Genomic DNA, 16,273 nt, shown 5'->3' with positions numbered 1-16,273 from the left:
CATTGTTTAAATCTGGGGCTATGTGTCTATGGGCAAGCTGCTCATGCCTTCTGACCTCAAGTGTGCTGACCTATGAAATAAAACTAACAATTGTGTTTTCCTCTACTGGTTGAGGGGAAATAAGTGAAATTCAGTCTCAGTTTGAAAATTTAAATGAAATAATGCATGTAGCATGCTTCACGGGACCATTAACTCAAGAAAAGTTAGCTATAATTATTGTCATTATGTGCAATAGAATTGTTTGATTTTTATTTAATGTTTACATTTTAATAATTCTGCATATTCATGACTGTATATGCTTACTATATTGTATATTCAAGGAAGAGTTTTTTTATTTCTCCCATAACACATTAAATACTATATATTTATTGATTTAATCAGAAAACAGTGGCCTAAGCCTCAGTTCCCTGTTTAAAAAAACATATGTTGATTCAATGTCCACAAAAGCATGAAAACCCAACATGATATCAATAACTGAACAAATGTTTTCTGTTTTCCTTCCTTGCCAACCCTCTATGTCTCATCAGCTATTTAAAGCAATTTTTTTCGAAACTTGAGCCTCAGACACTGGAGTTCTTAGCAAGGAATTATTTACAAGATTTCGGAAGATCAAAATTCAATTCAACATTATATTACATTATATTATGTTATGTGTAAATACATACTATATTAATTTTATATATTATATATTAGTACTATATGTATCAAAGACAACTTTGCCTTTAAGAACTTCTATTTTGTTTAAGAATTAAAAGGATTAATTATTAGTAAATGCAATAGCAAAAAATTAATGTCAGTTGGTTGACTAAGCTTCATGAAAATCAGATAAATTCATGAATAGTGACTGTCAGACGAGTCAACTCTGTATTTTAAATTAATACTGTGATTAAGCCTACTTGCCTAACAAACTCTAGTACTCTGTTATTTTCAATTAACTCAGAATTGAAAAGAAAGACAACTTGTAAAATTAAAAAATTGGCCATCTAACAGAATTGTTTTCAAAGAGGGCTGAGTATTTATTTTCATACCAAGCCCTCCTAAACCTGTCCTTTGCTAAGAGTCTGTAACAACCTTCCAAATGAGGAATGGAGCAGCCCCTGAGATTCATGATTGGCATGAAGCCTTTGCTTAGGCGAGAACGTATCTTTTAAGCGGTACTGAATAAAATGTTTAGATTTTATAAATGTAGCCATTTATAAGTGTACATTACTGTGGGAAGAGGAAATTTATTTTCCTACGGAAAAATTATCACCCATGTTTCTTTTAGAACAGTGGTGGGAAGGCCATACAGCAATCTTGGTTCTCCCATGATTCTTATTGCTCTTTTTTGTTCTTGCCTGTGTTTGGTCTTGACTCTAATTTGTTTTCTAAATATCCCAGTGCCTCCCTCCATTTAATTACTTTCCTAACTACTCCCTTAGGGAAACTTACCTCTTCTGCTAGTCTTGTCTGAACTGTGCAGCAGTGGTACTAACAAGGAATGGCATCGCCGTGGCCTCAGATGTTATTAAGGAACACAAAACCTGGAGGGAGAGAGCTTTACATCTCCTATAAAAGTCCTCTGGTATAAAACCTTTCAAATGAAGTGCCTACAGGTCCTCTCTTAACAGAAACTATTCCATATAAACATTTTCCCCCAAGTGTTAAAATCTCCGTGTTCAACAACTAATTGAAAAAACACAGTTTCCATTATAATAACGTTTCATAAATTGCTTTCCTAGGGTGAAATGCACTATATAAATCAGTTTTGCCAATAAGCTGGATATACCTATAGGTATAAGAAAATATTTCACAATATTTAGCTATTATTTTGTCATATTTTATTAACATTATTCTAGTGTTACATCTGCTACTACTCTGCTCCAAATGACCAAAAACCTCCCGTACCCACTTGGTAGATAACGCTTTCAAATTAGGTTTTTATTAGTGTGCAGTGTGATTTCTGCTGTATCTGTCAAGCGAGGGCAGATAACACACTAGTTTATCTGGAAGATAGAATTAATTTCTTCTCATCATGTCTCCATGGAGAAAACCTTCCTGAATACTCTCTAGCATCTACACTAGTCAGAAGAGATTTTAGATTCATAAGTGTTAGGGGCAATTTCAGAGATGATTTATGCCAACCCTGTCGTGAGGCACAGCGAGTTTAAATGACAGGTTGTCCCTTGCTTCTGGGATCAATTTGCCAGAATCCATTCTCCACACATGTAAGCCTGTGTGAATTTTACAACTCTTCAGAAGTGCTTCATTGCTGACAGGCTCTAGTCCGTGCTCTTCCATGCGGCTCCACAGGCACGTCACAGTCTCACCTCTTCTCATCTGGCCCTTTTCATGTGGCACTGCCCCATCCCCTTGATTTCTATGATCCAGCCGTACTGAATAACGTTTCACTTCCTCACAGGACCCACATTTTCTTACCTCCGAGCCTCTGCATATGCCGCCCTGCTATGTGGATGGCTCATCCTTTCTCCCCACAGCCTGATTCCGAGGTAGTACAGACCTCAACTCCCTGACCCCTCAGGATGTGGAGTAGCAGCCTCTGCTCTGTGTTCACCTGGCTCCCTGTCCTTCCTTTTCACAGCACTCATCACACTACATAGAGATTAATCACATATTTGTTTCCTTTGTGAGACCTTAAGCGCTGTCAGGAGAGGGGCTATGGCTATTTTGGTCACCTTTATGTCGTGGCTGGGTATCACAGGTCTGGTGTATGTGAGTGCTCACTAAACGTTCAATAGTAAATTGAAAGACCCCAGGTGAGAGAGCTAAGTGGGCCAGAGAATCTGAAGTTGAACCCAGAGACCCCGTAGCATAATCCACTGCACTACCTTCTGTACCACAGTATCTCCGTATCTTAAGCAAATTTGAGATGGGACAACCACTTACATACAAAACAGAACTTGGGCAGCTATTCACTTTTCAACAAAAATATACTTTGATATAAATTATACTCAACATTTTTGGGGTGAGATTATCATTAAACATTGGTACAGGCTAATTAGAATATATGTATACTTTTACCTAACTCCTAAATTCCAAAAATAATCTTAAAAATAAACAATGAATCACTTTACCAACACAAATTTTTATCGTGAAGATCATATGCTTTTAGAAGGAGTATTCTATATTGACCGTTAATTGGATATTTTCTTCTATTATTACCTGTCAATCCATAACTCAACTCACGCAATTTTTTAATAATATTTGATAGCCTCGGGGCACCTGGGTGGCGCAGTCGTTAAGCTTTTGCCTTCGGCTCAGGGCGTGATCCCAGCAATCTGGGATCCAGCCCCACATGAGGCTCCTCCGCTAGGAGCCTGCTTCTTCCTCTCCCACTCCCCCTGCTTGTGTTCCCTCTCTTGCTGGCTGTCTCTTTCTCTCTCAAATGAATAAATAAAATCTTAAAAAAATAATATTTGATAGCCTCAATTTATGAAAGCAAACATATTAATTGAAAGTTTAAAAGGTACCATGCAGAACATTCTTTAAATTTAACAAAATTTTAATTAACAAAATTACTGTATCCAATAACATAGGACTATTTTTAATTGATTTTATTTGTACTAATATTTTAATGTATCCTACATTATCAGTATTATATATCACTTCACACAGTAGAAACTCCTAGCAATACTCAGTATGTAAGGAAACTATCAACTATCCTGTAGTAGAAATACAAGCTACAGATTTTCAATAGAGTTCTGGTCCCTCTGTTTCTTTCTCTTTGTCATATCAATAGAAAATTAACTGACTATTGATGGTCAGAATCTTTTAAAAGCAAATACATAAGAAAGAAAAGAAGTATTATAGAGTATTATGCCTGAAAACAAATATTTATCTTTCATCGGTGGATTCATAATTATATACCAAATTCAGTTTCCCCACAGACTTTGGACCATCAGTAACACCATATAAGGAACATACCAGAATGTATTGCGAATTTAAGTTCTTGATCTTAGGAAAGAAGAACAAAATGGTTACTCCCCTTAAAATAGAATGTCATCTTTCTTTGGAAATCTTATAATGACCATAGAAATATTCCAACAAAAGGTTTTGGAAGTAGGATGATGATGATCATCTTATTATTTTCTATGTTGACTTAACATGTTCAATGTTGCAGATTTACAATGAAAAGTTCATCTGCTAATGAAAGTTCTGTATCAGTCTATATCGTATATCTAACAATCTTTTCCCTTTGGAGACTTTGGGAAATACTTCCAAAGTATGCTCATGATTCTGTTTAAAACAACTTATCTTTGTACAGAACTTGGGATTTACAGAGTACTTTTACATATACAATATCATTCCTCATATTTATTACCATTTCATGCGTAGCATTGGTTCTGGTAATTCCAAAGTTAATATGTGGGATAAAACAAATGACTTACTAGGTGATATTCTAACTATCATTTCTGGTATCATTGAAAAACTGGATTCTCACTGTTGGGAAAAGGAGATATAGATGTAAAACTGAAGAAAATAAATAAAATTCCTGTAGCTCTAAACCTGAATTATCAAAATAAACTCATGATGTGTTTTATTATAATCAAGAAGAAAATTTAAATATTTCCCAGCTCTACTGAAAAGGCCTAAAAACAAGCCCAGCTCAAAAGCAATGAGTACCACCAGTGTTCATATTATAATCTTGATATACCACTTCCCAAAAAAAGGAAATAGGCTCCTTGGATATATTGCTGATTCTGGGGCTGATGCAAAATAATATATAAGATAAACCTGAAAGCTAATCAGTACTTAATAAAGGATGCTATTGATGAGAAATAGGTCTGAGTCAAAACTGTTCAGAGGCTCTCTTGAAGAGATTCAGAATGGAAAAAATAAAATAACTTTCAGATCAAGAAGAATAATAGCTAAAATGGATTTAAACATAATAAATACATTTCATTATAGTTTGTAATAATACAAAAAAATAACTAATTGACCAGAGTTGATAGATGATAATGAGTCAATTTATTATTTTGGAAACTGGTACATAAAGGGAAATAAACATTTATCTTTTCCTTTCCTACATGAAATTGTGTAGGAAACAAGAAAGTAAATAAAGAAGATTTTTCTTTCAGAACTATCCCAGCCAACAAATGAGAAAGAAATGAGAAAAATAGAATCTCTCCATTTGGCCCCTTTGAATCAATGGGTCTGAGCATTAATCATCTATTGGTTCTTAATATTGTAAGAAGAAACCAAACGTTAGTGCTTCTGATAGAAGAACATGATACTATCTATAAAGCAGTTTTGCCCAAAAAACAAGCAAAACCTATACGTGACTAAGTCTAGAACCAACCACCAATATACAGAAAATACAGACACCAGAGGAACACATTAAAGAGTAACATGGGGATGCATTCAGCAAAATCCAGACAGTGGGATAATGTCAGCCTACCATAATGAGCAGATCTTATTTGGATCCCAATTCTAAAAACCCAACTGTAAAGAAAAAAAAAATCTATGAGATGACTGAAAATTAAAACACTTGTATATTTGATGATAATTAGTTAATTTTATGTACTATACTGCTATTTCAGTTATATGTGTTTTTAAAAAGTCATTTTTCAGTGATACATAATGTAATATTTATGAATAAAATGATGTGATAGCCAGGATATACTATGATATAACATGGGAGAGGAAGACAGGAGGGAATAGAAATACAATGAAATGGCATGGTGAGCTGGTAATTTTTGAAACTATGTTGAGTATATAAGGGTTTGCTATGAATATTCTGTCTGCTTTTATACCTATTTAAAATTTACCATAATAAAAAGTAAAAATGAAAAATAAAGGAACAAAAATTTATGACTTTAGAGATTTACAGTTAGTACATGGTAGAAGAGACTCTCAGTGTTTTGTTTTCAAATCCAATACCTTTTTCCCTGTACCTCAATAGTCCATCATGTTCAGAGAACTTGACATAAAATGACAGTATCGTTTCAGAGGAATAGTCTTGAATCAGTTGCCCTGTTTAGTTTAGAAAAGATATGAAAAGCAAATGAAAAAGCAGTGAAGAAATAGCCAGCAGGTGTGTGTGAAAGAAAACATAGGGAGTCTACCATTCTTCTACCGGTCCTACGTCCAGCAGCAATTAATCCACAAGCCTTGACCAAATTATATGCAGTTGCAATACTTCTCTCCCTCTGACCATTCGGCTGCTAAGCATCCAAAAACAAGAAGCTTGGAACTACAGGAAAATAATTGCATCATTCTTCTTGAATGCTTTTTCTTGCCATAGCATCAAGACATTGATGAATCTTGTAACTATAGCTGGTGCTATAGATATGTGCAATAGCCCTGTGACTTAGGTGCCATTAATCAGCACCCATGGAAGAAATACTGGTTATGCCGTTGAGAGGAGAGAAGATTCCGCTACAAGGTTTGATATTTATATTTCTATCCAATTTCCAACGGATATGATTGAGCAGTTTTCAAACATATTTATCTGCGCTTCTGTGAGCAGGGTAAAAAAAGAAAGCATCATGTACACGTCACAAAATCTGATTCTTAGGAAAAGGAAAGTAGTATTTATTGTGATTACTGAATATGGGCTTTGGATTTCAAGAAACTTATGTTCAAATACCAGCCCTGCCACTTACCTACTGTGAGAAACTAGCCAACTTAGTCTCTCTAAGCCTAAGTATATACAACTGCAAAATGGTAAAAATAATATCTCAACCAGGAAATTAGTTGAATGAGGCCATTTTTGATAAAATATTTATCATAAAAGCTGGCACATATAAGTATCCAACAAGTAATAGTTGTCTTGTCTTTCTATTGCTGTAGCTCTAGAAAGAAACCAAGTGAATACACATTGAACAGTTGCTTTTATTAGTCTTGCTTTTTCATCATGAAAGGAAAACCATTTTTCTTTACATAGATCATACAGATATAAGATGCCTAAATATATGAAACAAGTCCAGTTTTTAAGCCTTACTGATAGACAACTATGAACAAATATTATCATCATCTTCAGTTGAAGGAAAGCTACACGTTACGGGCCTTATTTATTATCAGGCAGGTTTTAGGTCAGGCTCTGGATGTAACTTCTCAGAGACTCTGCTTTGAAATCTCTTTAGCAGAAATAATACTTCTTTTGTGATGTGTAAATTTATAAACTTAAATAAATTTGCCTTTCTTATCCAGCCACTTAATTAACATCGGTCCTCTTCTTTGCCCTCATTCATCTTCTTTAAAATAAATAAAGAAAAGCAAAACAGCCAGATTTAAATTAGGTCACTGGTTCTTTTTAAGCACTTGTTGCAAATTTAACAATTATTTTTAGACTAGAATTTGACAGTTCTTCTAAGCCATTCTCCTCTTAGACCAAAAAAAAAAAAAAAAAAAGTCAAAAATTTCAGTACTCGCATATATGTTTTAATATGTACATAGCATTCTGATTAATTAGAACATAATTCGTAACTAAATAAGTATACATACATTTAAGCCATAGTCAATCAAAATGCAGGAGATGATTATCCTGGAAAATAGTGTCAGGTTCTTATCCAACTAATCTCTTCAATTCAACTTTTTTTTTTTTTTTTTTTTTTTTTTTTTAGCACCTACTGGGTATCAGGTACTGTAATATATATCCTGGGGGCACATACATCAATAATCCTGCCCTAGCTGAACTCATAGTCTGGTGAAATAGGAGAAATTTATATAAATATTTATAATGTAAATAATGTATTGAAACTATTTAGATTGAAGCATTTGAAATTATGGAAACCAACCATTTTTGACTTATAAAAATGGCAATTTCATATGGTTTAATGAATATATTTAATGTCCTTCTTAAAGTCTTTAGTTGTACCAGAGTTCCCTAACATTAATTTGTCCTTTAATTGAACAAGGATGATTAACTCCCAGAATACAAATTTTATCACCACTAAATAATTTTTATTTAATTATCTGCTTTGTGCTAGATTGATCAAAGAAATGGTAGAACCAAATTATGACCGTATTCTATGACATTCCCTAATAGATAATACATCTTGGTCTGTTTTATTTCTAACAACTCTTAGAATACGGGATAGCTAATTCCAAAGTATTCATTTATTTTGCCTGTAGGGGAATATTTGAATATTTTTCATTTATATGCTTTCCATTTCTGCATCATGCTATAACTTATATTAATTCAAGCAGGATTTGTCCCTGGTTTTATATGGTAGGTACTATTGTAACATCATTTTGTTTATTTTTGCCTACAATATGAACATTTTCAGAGAAATTCTAGCAATTGCAATGCCAGATCCCTTTGGCTGGTATCTCCTTCTGACTTGGCAGTATTTGACATCCTCCTGCAGAGACTCTGGCTGTGGTCTCTACAGCACATGGCCTGCCAGCCACAGAACAAAGTAAGATATAATTGTTGTTTAATAATATCCAAAGATAAATTCTGTATTGCAGCTTTCTCTCTTAAATGCACTGTGACCTCAAAAGCCATAGAGATGGTCTTTCTCTCTACTTTCAACTGAATTTAATTAGTATCCAGATGTAATTTATACAATCCAAATAATAGTGAATGATATTTCTACCAATGTTAATGTCTATATTATTATTACAAAATAGTATTATTAATCTTTGAATTATATTTTTGAAATATATTATTATTGGTCCAATAAATTAAGATATCCATATGTATTTGAATTCACAGAAGCACAGACATTCCAAAAGATCTAAGAAACCAAATGTTAGTGATTTAGAAGGAAGTAACAGTCAATTTTTCAAGAAAGAATGAAGGCCATCTAATTGGATAAAGCCTGTCATTCACCAAGAAGGAAGAGTGAATTTTATATGGACTTGATATGGCCACATAAAAAGCACAGTGTCTTTCTGGAATATACATCAGGGACATAATGGAAAAAACGTGAAGACTTATCTGTCATACCTGTTGACAACTACTCATGTCTGCTGGTTCATGCGGGTATGAACGATGCCATGATAATAAACATACAAAGCTTCTAGAAGCTATGATGACCTAGGCAGGAAACTAAAGGGCTCCCAGGACACAGGTGCTCTTTTAAACTCTTTCTCTGATGTAACATATGATTTAGAAAAGGAACAAATGCTGAGCTGCTAGTTAAATAAGTGGTAGCAAATTCCTGATTTAAGATACCAATATAGGTGGGCATTGGCTAAGTATGGAATACATTTTCATATGGAAGAATATTAATTCTCTGCTGAACTGCTGATCTAATTCAGAGTATTTCAAAGTAAAATTTATGGAGAGAAAAAATACATAAAAATATTAACAAAGCTTATAAAAATTATATTAGATATGGCAGAAAGAAAAACGTTAGGAAATTTCCCAAGGTGTTCATAGGAGAACATCACTGGATTATAAAAAAATACCTGTGTCCTCAGATAACTATATATGAACACCCAGAACATTATAATAAAAAGGATATGTGTGTGCATGTCCATTCACTTGTGTGCATGTGTATTTGCCAAGGGAAATTGAGAGATTCAATATTAGAATGCAGCAGTGCAAGTGCATAGTTTAACTGAAGAAACAAGTCTGTTAGAAGGAAGGATAGCATAATGAAATCTATCTTACCTGCCGAGATAGAAATTTGAAGGTAGCAGGATGGTGACAATAAAAGAAGACAGGATTATAAGTGGAGCCATTTGTGAGGATAATATAGACTATGCGGGTACATGATTGAAATGGATGATTATTCCATGTTCACACACAAAAACGCTAGAATGATGAGTTATATAAACGATAGGAAGGAGGGAGGAAAAAGAGCACTCAACTCTCCTTGGAGTGTTATTCAACTACAGAAGTGATTTCTTTGTTTGCCTGGCTGGCTGGCAATTTAATACCTCAGTTGCCAGAGGAAGCAGTACAATGACTTTGAATCAATAAGAAGAAACTGGTGGCCAAGTTGGAATGTTGGGTCTCCATATGACTTGCCATCCTAATATTGAGAATCATCTTGAGGAAGGCTAGTTAGGAGATGAAAATTATGGGATTAAATTATAATTTAGTCCATGTTTTAAGAAATCAGATTTCAAAGCTTTCAGAAAACAGAAAGATCTACGATTCTGATGATGAGATAACTCAACCGGAAAGAAATAAAAAGATGTCCTCTGAAAATCTAAATTAAAATGTTACGATGGTAAGTGATCCTGATGAGGAGGGATACTGGGAAACTTCTAAAAATGGAGCTGCATGGGAAGCACCGTGAACAGCTAAGGTTTTAAAAAGAAATTTACAAGAGACAGAAATGAGGACGGGGCTAAGAAATCTTCTTTCCTTATTTTTAGTTTTGTAAGTGGCACCAAACTTTGAGACTCTTTAAAAAAAACAAAACACTAAATTTTGCAATATAATCTCATACATCTATTCATAAGTAAAATGTCCCTCTGTCCACTAGGGTAAGAATACCAATCAACCTTTATAAGTGCATAACTTTGCCAGGTACTTTTTAAGCACTGATCCTACTGGTAATCAGCACTTGAAGAGCAGACCCACCACGTTCAGCTGTTTGCTATGCTGGTGCTCTCAAACAGAGAGGGCATAGGGATAAGGCAGCTGTTTACTCTGATGTACTCCCTAAGTTGTATGTATCTAAAATTTAGGTCTCCAAAATCTAGTCTTGTTTGTAATACTCTTTAAAACCAGAAGATATTCTTTCATTGAATAATATGTTGATATTATATCCTCAGCTTTTATCAAAATTGAAAAAAAATGAAATAACTCTGAAGAATGTTATATGCAGTCTTTTAAGATTGTGTTGTTTTATGTTCCTTATATAAGAATTAACTCAATAAATTTCTCTTAAAATGTGAAAAAAATCTTTGCAAATGAACTAATAATTTTTTTCCCTTTAGCTATGGGAATTGCATAAATCATTTTGCTTGCTTTTCACCTTACCTACAAGGAGACTCAAAATTAACTTAGTTCCAGATAAAGCAACTATAATGTCTACTCTAATATTTCCTTAAGTAACTCTTACTTTTTAATTATTTTTTGAGTAAGGACAAAAAAAAAAAAAATAGAAATGATAGAACCTACCCTATAAGGTACTTGGTATCCTATGTTGAAGGTTGGTGTTGATGAGGTTCAGGACACACCACCCCAAAATATGGCACCTTGTCAGACTGTATGGTTTAAGCGGAAGGAGTTTGAAAAAATATGGCAGAAACAAGAAGGTCACTTTGACTTCCTCCCCTCAACTCCCCATCTTTCTTCTCTGAAACACGTCATAAAACCCTCAAGTGAAAGGAACCCTCTCTACACCTGAAGGAAAGGAGCAGCCTTATCTCAGAAGCCAAAGGGATGTCAAGAAAATCCTAACAAACAGGCCTTGCTAAAATTTCTCCCAGTTTATTACAATTACCTCATACTCCTTAACCTATCATATTCCTCCATAATTGTCCACACTTCATCAAACCTAGCAGGTCTGTTTCTTCTGGCCTTTATTTCTTTATAAAGGCTGCTGTACCACATAAAACTTATATTAAATATATTTATATGCTTTTCTTAATGTCTTTATCAATTTATTTATTTATCTTATTTTTTTTAATTTTATTTATTTATTTGACAGAGATAGAGACAGCCAGCGAGAGAGGGAACACAAGCAGGGGGAGGGGGAGAGGAAGAAGCAGGCTCCTAGCAGAGGAGCCTGATGTGGGGCTCGATCCCATAACGCCGGGATCACACCCTGAGCCGAAGGCAGACGCTTAACCGCTGTGCCACCCAGGCGCCCCTGTCTTTATCAATTTAATTTTCAGACCCAACCAAGGACCTTAAGAGGGTTGAAAAAAAACTTTTTCCTCCCCCGCACTGTGTGTGTTAGGGACCAGAAGGAAAATAAGAAATCATAGAACTCCAATTTTAATTCTTTGTTCTGTGGCAAAGAGAACACAATTTAGATGGGAAAGGAGGAAAAATACGGAAAGAGGCCTCTGAAGGCCAAGATAGTATTAGAAAGACAGCTCTTAAATTTCTACACTCAAGTGAATTGCATCCTAGTGTGCTGAGAAAATTTTCAAATAAAATGATCAGGCCCTCTAAGGTGCTAAATACTGTAAAGAGGCCTAAATTTGCTATTTCCAGATATAGGAGAAGGTATTTTCTGATAATCATCCCCAGTAAAATTTTGTGATGGCTTATTAAGCCAGTTAGAACTCTAAGGAGAGGGGCGCCTGGGTGGCACAGCGGTTGAGCGTCTGCCTTCGGCTCAGGGTGGCTCAGGGCGGCTCAGGGCGTGATCCCGGCGTTGTGGGATCGAGCCCCACATCAGGCTCCTCCGCTATGAGCCTGCTTCTTCCTCTCCCACTCCCCCTACTTGTGTTCCCTCTCTCGCTGGCTGTCTCTGTCTCTGTCGAATAAATAAATAAAAAATCTTAAAAAAAAAAAAAAAGAACTCTAAGGAGAGCAGTGATCGCTAGGGAATATTAAGAACAGCATAGTATAATGGAATGTTCACCTTGGAGTCAGGTAAACCTGGGTATAATCCTGGCTCTGCTATTTATTAGCTATCGACCATGGGCAAATTATTTGGTCTAGCTGATCAAATTTAGGACACAGTGAGCACTCAATTATGTCATACAAATATAATTTGTTTTTTGGATGTAGTTATGGGTCACTCCATACTTACTGGTTTTAAAAGTTTTCAGATGAAGGGATCGCAGTTTTGGCATACAAATTATTTTAAAGTGAAACATCTGAACTACAGAAGATACAGAAATCTGAATCTGCCTCATCTGACTAAAACCCAGCTGCCATTAATTCCCCTCCAAGGAAGTTTCTTAGGAATTCAGCGGCCGTGGAGAAAGGCTGCCCGTTCTATTAGCTTCAGAAAAGTCCAATAAAGTCTTTGAGAGTTTTTTACTGAAGCCTGAAACCTCTCACCCTCCCCACCCCCACACTTTTTAGGATGTTCTATAAGCTTTACTTCTGACTATTCTTTGAGTTACTCATCACTGAGGACTAGTATGTGCTCATATGCACGTCAGAGTCTTTTCTCCTGTTAAGGGTCTACTGTCAGTTAATTGGTAGGGCCAACCACTGGAACCTAAGACAGCAGAGGAAAAGTTTCCCTTCCAATAGACAAATTCTGTAGATAAGGTATATCTGGATTTCAAAAGGGTACTATGTGAAAAGTCTAGTAATAGCCTTGTAAAGAGAAAGAGAAATCTGGGTGAGATGGTCTATTTTAATGGATTCTTTACTATTTGAATATATGGTAGCTGTCGACAGCTTCACATTATAATCACCTGGTGAATTTTTAAAAATTCCAACACCTAGGTCATTCCTCAGTCCAATTTATACAGTCAAAGTTGAGAACCACTGTTCTAAGGGGAAATTACCAGTTGGATACAGGCATACTTGTGGCTCTCCCTGACCTTATCCTCCCCAGGGTAGTAGTTGGTTTATTTTATTTATTTTTTTCTTTTTTTTCATCTGGGATGAGAACCGTAAAAGCCAATTAAATTTGCAGATGACAGGCTGAAACATGGAGTCAAATCTAACAATGTAAAAGAAAAACAGAAGCAAAGGTCAAGCTCTGAATATAGCTTAAAAAATAAAAGGAAAATAACCACTGCACAAGTACAAAGCACCGTGGTCCCCCTGCCCTTCTTTTCTATTTTTGCCTGTGGTTATTAGGTATCAATAATAAAGAACACCCGTGTTTATCAGGTACTGTACACGGCGCTAGGTGCTTTCTAGGTATCCCCTCAGTTAATCCTCACAACATTAAGAGCGGCAAAAAGAACGCCATTTTATAGCCAAAGAACTGTTCAGACATCAAGTGACTTCAGAAGGATAAACCAGGCTGGAGAGCAGGGGCTTACCAGGAGATCCTGTTGGCTGAGTCATGGTCTCACCCCACAGAGCCACGGTAGATCTGGACTGGAGGAATCTGCTAAAAGGCTGTTGGGAATGCAGACTCCAACTTAAGAGTCTGGAGACACTAAAGCATGCATTCTCAAGGATGGGGGAGGGAAGGCTGTGCCACATCACTCCCAGAGGGCTAGTTCCCGAGCAGGAACAAATGTGTGGCATTAACATTTCCTGGGGTGAGCAATTAGGAAAACAATGTCTAAACAGGCTCCTTGGGGGCTGGCGAGTAATAATGAAAAAGAAAATCACTGCTCTAGAATGAAAGCTTTTAGCAGTCTCACCACAGTTTGCTGGGTAAGCTACACCTTACGGATAATTATGTTAAGCTTTCAATAGAACTTGGTAAATACGTCTAACTGGAGGGAAATTTACCAGAGTAGCACAGAAACCTAAAAGGTGAAGCAGGTTAGATGAGAAAAAACACAGAGCAATGGGAATACTCTCCCTCAGCTTCAAGAGTATCTGAGAAATACAAAATTGTCCTTAATAGATTTACCTACTTAAAAAATACACATATACACGTAAATATATTTATTTATAATATTTTTTAAATGCTCTTACACTTACTATGCCATTTTTCATAGAAAACCATAAAGTAATAAAGTGTAATAGTCCCCTTTTAAGAGAAGATGCCCAAGGATAAAATGATTTGGCCCCTCCCCTCCACTAGACAGTAACAGCCTGAACTAGAATCCACATCCGCCGTTCTTTGATTTATTGAGGTATTACAGCCTCTCCCACTCAGAGTTCTGACAATTCTGAAATCAAAAACTGGCAGACCCGCTTTCAGATAGATTAAATAATGTAATAAACAAAAATTAACCAAGTGGTTTTAAATAAATATATCTTCTAACCACCCACTGGGGGCCTATGTGACTTATTGATCCTCATGTTTCTCAGTGGCAGAAACAGGACAGCAAAATCAATAGCCAGCGATAGTCCATTTGAAGTTATAAATGCGCTATACAGTTGAGGTACTTACTTGACATATTCAAAAAACATCTTACTGTGACTGTGGGCATTTTGTAAATAGTCAAGAACCAGAAATAATTTAATCGTATAAATAATATAGCAGGCTCTTGCCTTCATTGACAATTTCATAGACAGGCTGTCAGTGAATGATAAGCATCTGCGAAAAGAGATAGAGGGCTTCCTGTGTCCGTGTACTCCGCCCACTGCTGTCCTTGATGAGAAACCTTCGCAGCTCTTGCCCCGCTACCTCTCATCACAGTCCTGGTTTCTATGTTACTTCACGGTACTTATCACCATTGATATTATGTTTGTTTATTGTCTGTTTCCTCCCTGTAGAACAGTGGTCCTCTGCACGGGTGTTTTTGCCAAGTAGGGGACATTTGGAGCTGTCTGGAGACATTTGTGGGAGGTGCTAGAGGCGTCTAGAATGTAAGCTCTGTGAGAGTAGAGACTTCCCCCTTTGCTTAATAAATATTTACCACAGGAATGAATGCATAGGTGAATGAGTGAATGGTGCCAGTGTCTCAGAAGATAAAGAAGGTAGGGGGTCAGAGAGCTGTGAAGATAGAGCAGGTGGGAACACCAGAACAATTCTCAGGGAAAAAATACAAAAACTGAAATTTGCACTACATCATCAAAGTACAAATTCTGAAGAGTGTAAAAAAAAAAAAACAAGCTATCAATCTCTTAAAAATTTACCTCACATAATTTTAAACTAATTCGAAAATAATTAAAAAGGGAGATGATTTTTTTGAATATATACATATGTATATATACATATATACATATATACATATTTATATATATTCAAAGTACCAATTGTATTGTATTTTGCCTATAATGTTGTGATTTTCCAATTCTTCCACATAACAGTTTATTTCTAGGTTTCAAATGAGAAGGGTTGTCTGTTTCTTTTTCACCGGAGGTGGGGGGAAGGAAGTCATACATCTCAACTTCTATCTTCTTGGACCTGATATTTCTGAGTAATCAATAATTCATTTGCCTCCAAAGCTCATTTAATTATTCTCATCCTAAATAGCCTGTTGACATTGGAAAATTTTCCTGATTTTAATCGATTCTGAGGTAGATTGTTTTTTGCTCAACCTCTCCCACAGCACGCATGCCACCCACTTTCACATCTACAGCCAAAGTAAACCTTCAGCCTATAAAACCGTTTTGCTGACAGGTACAAAAATCAACATAACAGCCATAAAAGTAGAAATTCATTAAAGCATGACCCAAACCTAGAGATCAAATGGAGTCATGGTTTCTACACATTTTTCACCATAATACGATTTTTTTCCGAACTCTGATATTTCTGAGATATGAATGTATGAATGTTGACATATTGACTAGGAGCAAAGGACAACTGAGGGTGCCTCCAGTGCCCCCCTGCTCTGTCCATTAAGTATGGGATACCTTTTCATTAAATACTCT

At 35.8% G+C, this 16,273-nt stretch overlaps 1 protein-coding gene across 3 annotated transcripts in view; it reads right to left on the bottom strand.

The window, feature by feature from the left end:
- GRIK2 (glutamate ionotropic receptor kainate type subunit 2) overlaps positions 1-16,273 on the bottom strand; it is a 642,399-nt gene that overhangs the window by 274,963 nt on the left and 351,163 nt on the right. The gene's annotated exons all lie outside the window — the stretch shown is intronic.

This window comes from Ursus americanus, chromosome 11 (assembly GCF_024610735.1).
Source record: "Ursus americanus isolate L20-20 chromosome 11, mUrsAme1.1.p, whole genome shotgun sequence".
Classification (NCBI taxonomy): Eukaryota; Metazoa; Chordata; class Mammalia; order Carnivora; family Ursidae; genus Ursus; species Ursus americanus.
The sequence above is the reverse complement of the archived record's forward strand: the minus strand, read 5'-3'. Positions and strand labels throughout refer to the sequence as shown.